Genomic DNA, 7,500 nt, shown 5'->3' on the forward strand with positions numbered 1-7,500 from the left:
AAACGGCAATTTCCGGATGCAACCACTATCAATATCAATTCCTGCTCGCTATACCTGAATTAAAGTGTTGCAAAAACTATATGATATATTCTCTCTCTCTCTCTCTCTCTCTCTCTCTCTCTCTCTCTCTCTCTCTCTCTCACACACACACACACACACACACATTCACACATACACACACAAATACGCCCACACACACAGCCCCCCCCCCCACACCCACCCACACTAGGAGTCCCACAAATTCCCCCAAACACACACACACAAATAAATTACGGCCCACCCACCCCACCCCAGCTCCTCGCCCCGCCCCTCCTGGCCTTAAAAACCCACCCCAAGCAGGTGTCCCATTGGAATTCCCACAATAAATATGCCACTCCACGCACCGCACACGGGGCACACGGGGCACACGGGGCACTCGGGAGCGGCGCAGACACACGGGGAAACGGCTAAGCAAGCTCCTTCCCATGCATGACGGCCCTGGGCAACCCTCGCGAAAATGATTATGATAACAGACAGAATGACGATGATAATGATGTGAATACTAACACTAACACTAATATTCGCAGTATCATTGGTGACACTAATGATCGATGATATAATAATAACGATGCTAATAATAGTCCCTAGTCCCTAGCCCCTAGATGCTAATAATAGTCCCTAGTCCCTAGCCCCTAGATGCTAATAACAGTCCCTAGACCCTAGCCCCTAGATGCTAATAATAGTCCCTAGACCCTAGCCCCTAGATGCTAATAACAGTCCCTAGACCCTAGCCCCTAGATGCTAATAATAGTCCCTAGGCCCTAGCCCCTTGATGCTAATAATAGTCCCTAGTCCCTAGCCCCTAGATGCTAATAATAGTCCCTAGACCCTAGCCCCTTGATGCTAATAATAGTCCCTAGTCCCTAGCCCCTTGATGCTAATAATAGTCCCTAGACCCTAGCCCCTTGATGCTAATAATAGTCCCTAGACCCTAGCCCCTAGATGCTAATAACAGTCCCTAGACCCTAGCCCCTAGATGCTAATAATAGTCCCTAGACCCTAGCCCCTAGATGCAGCCCCCTACCCTAACCCTAGCCCCCTGAGCGATAGCCCCTCCCTAGTCCCTTGATGTAATATAATCCCTAGTCCCTAGACCCTAGATGCGACTATAGTCCCTAGACCCTAGCCCCTAGATGCTAATAATAGTCCCTAGACCCTAGCCCCTAGATGCTAATAACAGTCCCTAGACCCTAGCCCCTTGATGCTAATAATAGTCCCTAGACCCTAGCCCCTTGATGCTAATAATAGTCCCTAGACCCTAGCCCCTAGATGCTAATAATAGTCCCTAGACCCTAGCCCCTAGATGCTAATAATAGTCCCTAGACCCTAGCCCCTAGATGCTAATAACAGTCCCTAGACCCTAGCCCCTAGATGCTAATAACAGTCCCTAGTCCCTAGCCCCTTGATGCTAATAATAGTCCCTAGACCCTAGCCCCTAGATGCTAATAACAGTCCCTAGACCCTAGCCCCTAGATGCTAATAATAGTCCCTAGTCCCTAGCCCCTTGATGCTAATAATAGTCCCTAGACCCTAGCCCCTAGATGCTAATAATAGTCCCTAGACCCTAGCCCCTAGATGCTAATAATTGTCCCTAGTCCCTAGCCCCTTGATGCTAACAGTCCCTAGTCCCTTGATGCTAATAATAGTCCCTAGTCCCTAGCCCCTAGATGTTAATAACAGTCCCTAGACCCTAACCCCTTGATGCTAATAATAGTCCCTAGTCCCTTGATGCTAATAATAGTCCCTAGTCCCTTGATGCTAATAATAGTCCCTAGTCCCTTGATGCTAATAATAGTCCCTAGTCCCTAGCCCCTAGATGCTAATAACAGTCCCTAGACCCTAGCCCCTAGATGCTAATAATTGTCCCTAGTCCCTAGCCCCTTGATGCTAACAGTCCCTAGTCCCTAACCCCTTGATGCTAATAATAGTCCCTAGTCCCTAGCCCCTAGATGTTAATAACAGTCCCTAGACCCTAACCCCTTGATGCTAATAATAGTCCCTAGTCCCTTGATGCTAATAATAGTCCCTAGTCCCTAGCCCCTAGATGCTAATAACAGTCCCTAGACCCTAGCCCCTTGATGCTAATAATAGTCCCTAGTCCCTAGCCCCTTGATGCTAATAATAGTCCCTAGACCCTAGCCCCTTGATGCTAATAATAGTCCCTAGTCCCTTGCCCCTAGATGTTAATAACAGTCCCTAGACCCTAGCCCCTTGATGCTAATAATAGTCCCTAGTCCCTAGCCCTTAGATGCTAATAATAGTCCCTAGTCCCTAGATGCTAATAATAGTCCCTAGTCCCTAGCCCCTTGATGCTAATAATAGTCCCTAGTCCCTTGCCCCTTGATGCTAATAATAGTCCCTAGTCCCTAGCCTCTACGGCATGACGAGCACAGATGCAACAACAACCCTAATAATAACTAATACCGGACATTACGGCCATCAATAAATAATGGAAATTAAAAAAATATATCATATTCCATTACATGCTTTGATGTCTGTAATCAGCTCTATTTAAAAGGCGCATCGCCATGAGAGCTATCATTGTGAATAAATACCTGTTTGATAAACATACATCGGGGACCACTGCAGCTGCTCTATGTACCGTAATTATATATCATATAATGTTTTTTTTTTCACTTGATCCACTATATCAGGTCCTGGTACGGGAGGGAGGGAGGGAGGGAAGGGAGGGGAGGGGAGGGGAAGGGAGGGGGGAGGGAGCGAGTGCCGTGTGCAATCAGCCGCAACAGGCAATCTACTAAACAGCTGATATCCAGACGATCCCCATTAACATTACATCACAAAATTAGAGAGGATAATTTATACATATATATACACACACACACACACACATACACATACATACACACACACACACACACACACACACACACACACACACACACACACACATTTATATATATGTATGTATATATATATATGTATATATATATATATATATATATATATATATATATATATATATATATATATATATATATATATATATCACCTGCTATAACCAGATATATCCGGCAGCCAATTAAGTATGTTTGCATAAAAAAAAGTTACAGAATTTTACTTGTAAAAAAAATTATCTGGGAAGTAATTACGGTACTCTAATTGCCTTTGGTATATAAATAGTTTTCGCCTGTTGCCAATTACGAGAGAGAAAGAGAGAGAGAGAGAGAGAGAGAGAGAGAGAGAGAGAGAGAGAGTGAGAGAGAGAGAGAGAGAGAGAGAGAGTGAGAGAGAGAGAGAGATTGCTGAGACACCTCCGTCCTCTTGCAACAACATAGCTGAGACACAGACTATGCATCGAAGCGCAGGACTTCATTAAAACTTTCCCGCTGGCCAGTGCAAGCAACTTCTAAGTCATCCCGGGAAGCATAGAATCAACAGAAAGGTGAAATCTACTCACAAGGATAAGTATGATGATCATGATGTTGGTGGTAGTAGTGGTGGTGGTGCTAATGGTGTAATAGTGGTGGTGGTGTTAATGGTGTGATAATGGTGGTGGTGTTGATGGTGAGATAATGGTGGTGGTGTTGATGGTGTGATAATGGTGGTGGTTGTTGATAGTGATGGTGATGGTGATAAAGATGGTGATGGTATGGTGATGGTGATAAAAATGGTAGTAAAAATTGTGAAGGTATCAATTATAATAATAATAACAACAGTAGTGTTCTTAGATGTAATAGTAGTAGCAATAATGATGACGCTAATGGTGATGATACCAACAACAATAACAACAGCAACAGTAGCAGTATTTATAGTAGTAGCGATGATAGGATTAGTAAAAGTAATAATAGTAGAAAAAGATCACAATAACAAACAAACATAAACAGCAACAAACACAAACAAACAGCCAAACGGTACACAAACACCTCCGCTTCCCCTCAAGCCAAAACACGAATCTACTACTACGTTAATTACGCACCAGCTGATCTTCAATGAATCCGAATCCTAAAACACCGCAATGGAAATGATTGAATAGGCCTACGTTCTAAAGGAACACTTGTGCGAGAGGGCAGATCAGTTCCGCCTTCTAATTGGTGGTGGTGGGGTGGGGTTGGGGTTGGGGGGGCCACAGGTGAGGATAGGCTTAAAAAAATGGAGTTTGGAAATATGTGTTTGTGTTTGTATGTATGTGTGTGTGTGTGTGTGTGTGTGTGTGTGTGTGTGTGTGTGTGTGTGTGTGTGTGTGTGTGTGCGTACGTGTGCGTGTGTGTGCGTGTGTGTGTAAGTGAGTGTGTGTGTAATGATCTATAAAAATCTCTCCTAGCTAGAAAATGAGAAATAGAGCGAGAGAGGGAGGGAGGGAGAGAGAGAGAGAGAGGGAGGGAGGAGAGGAGAGAGGGAGGAGAGAGGAGGAGGGAGGGAGGGAGGGAGGGAGAGAGAGGAGAGAGAGAAGGGGGGAGGGAGGGAGGAGGGAGGAGGAGAGGAGAGAGAGGAGAGGGGAGAGAGAGAGAGAGAGAGAGAGAGAGAGAGAGAGAGGGAGGGAGGGAGGGAGGGAGGGAGGGAGGGAGAGAGAGAGGGAGGGAGGGAGGGAGGGAGAGAGAGAGAGAGAGAGAGAGAGAGAGAGAGAGAGAGAGAGAGAGAAAGAGAAAAAAAACATACCAGTGAGCAAAAGAGAAACAAAACGAGAGCAGCAGGAGAGGAGACAGAAAAAATAATTCTTAAAAAAGTATAGCAATATGACCAGTAGGCGGTGCTATGGTTTCTGTGGCTCCTTCACCTGAGGCTTCCTTGTCCCCCCCCCCCCCCCTCTTCCCTTTCCTCGTCTTCTCGCTCTCTCTTTTTCTTTTCCATCTCCTCCTCATACTCCTTTACTGCTACATATTTTTTCTTCTTCTTCCTCTTCTTCTCCTTTTCCTCCTCGTCCTCTTCTTCGTTTCTTCCTCGTTCTCCTCTTTTTCCCCTTTTCTTCGTCCTCCTCTTCCTCTTCTTTTCTTCCTCGTCCTCCTCTGTTTCTCCTTTCCTTCCTCGTCCTCTTCTCCCTTTCTTCCCGCTCTTCTTCTTCTCCTTTTCTACCTCCTCCTCTTCTTCTCCTTTTCTTCTTCTCCTCCTTCTCTCTTTTCCCTCTCCATCTAAGCATTGCCATCCACCTTAATTCCAATTCGAGACAACCACCGCATAATGCTTTCTCTTGGACCATCTCTTTCTCTCCCCTCTTCATTGTTCTTAATTATTCTCCCGCACCCCTTCCCTTTTCCCTCATATTCGCCTCCCTTCCTCTTTCTTTCTATCTTCTCTTGTCCCCTCTCTTCCTTTAATCCTCGCTCTATCTACTTCTTTCAACTTTCTGCTTCTCTCTCTCTCTCTCTCTCTCTCTCTCTCTCTCTCTCTCTCTCTCTCTCTCTCTCTCTCTCTCTCTCTCTCTCTCTCTCTCTCTCTCTCTCTCCCCCCTCCCCTTTCCGCACGGATGAAAGGGGTTCTGGGGTGAGGGAGGGGAGGGGAGGGGAAGGGAAGGGAAGGGAAGGGAAGGGAAGGGAAAGGGAGGGGAAGGGAAAGGGAGGGGGAGAGGAAGAGTGAGGGGTAATTAAGACCTGTCACGGGAGACGTCCTCCTCCAAGAAGCTAAAGGAAAGGCACGAAGTGGAAGGGGGAAGGGGGAAGGGGGAGGGGGGAGGGTTTTTTCTGAAATGCGAGCGAAAACCAGAGGGAATGAGAGGGAAGACGAGAGAATGCGTAAATGGAGTACGTGGGAAATGAGAGGGAATGGTGAGAAAATAGAGGAGAGATAGAGAGATGGATAGATAGATAGAGGTGGGAAATAAGAGAGAATAATAAAAAAATGTAGAAGAGAGAGATAGAGAGAAAGAAAGAAAGAGAAAGAGAAAAGAGAGGTAGAGAGAGAGAGAGAGAGAGAGAGAGAGAGAGAGAGAGAGAGAGAGAGAGAGAGAGAGAGAGAGAGATATGAAGAACGAGAGAGAAAAATGAGAAAATGTAGAGAAAGGAAACGAGTGGAAACGAGAGAGAAGAGAGAAGTGTGGTAATAACATAGAATAATGAGAAAATATGGAAATGAGAGATGGAATGAATAGAATAGACATGAGAGAGAAGAATAAATAATACACGTACAACTAAGAGAGAAATAAAATAAAATAAAATAAAAAGTCAGAAGAAAAGCCCCGAACGTAATTAAATTGTTTTGAGCCCGCGTCCCAATGCGTGGGCGGAGTGCATCCCCGAGGGACTGTGGAGGAAAAAAATAAAAGAAAGAATGCTCTCTCTCTCTCTTTTGTTTTTTCTTCCTCTTTCTCTTTCTCTCTCTCTCCCTCTCTCCTCCTCCCTCTCCCTCTCCCCCTCCCTCTCCCTCTCCCCCTCCCCCTCCCTCTTCCTCTCCCTGACTGAATACGCGCACATTCAAGTGTTCTCCGGAGTCACTGGTTAAATATGCACTTGTCGAAGAGAACACACATGTGCGTGGCGCTTAATAAGGGATTGAATGGAATTTGCAGTAAGTGGAGACTATCCGTGGCGAAAAATACAGTAATAATAATAACATAATCATAATCGTAATAACCATTAATGATAACATTAACAATATCACTAATAATAACAATAATAATAACAATGATACTAGTAACATAAATTATCATAACAAATTATACCGACAATAATAACAGTAACAATAGTATAATAATGATAATAATAATAATAATATCAACATAATATTAATGATAATAATATCAATAATAAACAATATTCAACAAGAAATACTATTGAAGAGGAATAAGAAAAACAGAAACCGAGAATAAAGTCTACGTGTTCGCCAACCCATGTTTCATTCATTTTCTCTTCGCATGAGGTACGCAGAGTTATGTAATTATTTCATAACATCAACTGTACTAGAAGATGTACTTATGCTATATCCGAAATTCGGTATATGATACCCTATTATAACATTTATCAAATGTCTATTCACGTTGATATACTATAGAATATAATCATGTCACTACCTTAATTTGTAATACAATGTTAGCAACAATGTCATGACTACATAAATGTATCAAAGCTTGCCCATGCCTGTGCAGTTAGCCAGGGTGGTAAATAAAGATCTAAACTAAAATTTCTCTTCCCGAGCTTGGGTATAATTGCATTTTTTAAAAGTAGTGTTTCTTTTTTTCTTCCATTTACAGAATTTATATATCAGTAATGTATATTTCCGCATACCTACATTATCTACAAAATTCCTCCTCCACCCAAAAATAACATAAAGAATGATAATAATAACAATAATAACAAAAATTACAACACTAACAACCATAACAACAAACAGAAATATCAACATTCACGATAATAATAAACAATATTCAGTACAAGTAACCTGAACACAAATAACAAAACAAATGAACAAATATTTTCCCTATCTAATTAACCTTCTCCCTTTCCTCTCTGCATCTCTCCTCCGCATTTAAGATTTTCCTCCGAGGATTAAGCCAGGCACTGCGACCCT

At 43.4% G+C, this 7,500-nt stretch overlaps 1 long non-coding RNA gene across 1 annotated transcript in view; it reads right to left on the bottom strand.

Moving 5' to 3' along the window:
• LOC122251890 (uncharacterized) overlaps positions 1 to 7,500 on the bottom strand; it is a 76,541-nt gene that overhangs the window by 56,958 nt on the left and 12,083 nt on the right. The window lies entirely within an intron of this gene.

The sequence above is a fragment of the Penaeus japonicus genome, unplaced genomic scaffold (genome assembly GCF_977035675.1).
Source record: "Penaeus japonicus unplaced genomic scaffold, GWHDUDI00000001_assembly GWHDUDI00000027, whole genome shotgun sequence".
In the NCBI taxonomy this organism is placed as follows: domain Eukaryota; kingdom Metazoa; phylum Arthropoda; class Malacostraca; order Decapoda; family Penaeidae; genus Penaeus; species Penaeus japonicus.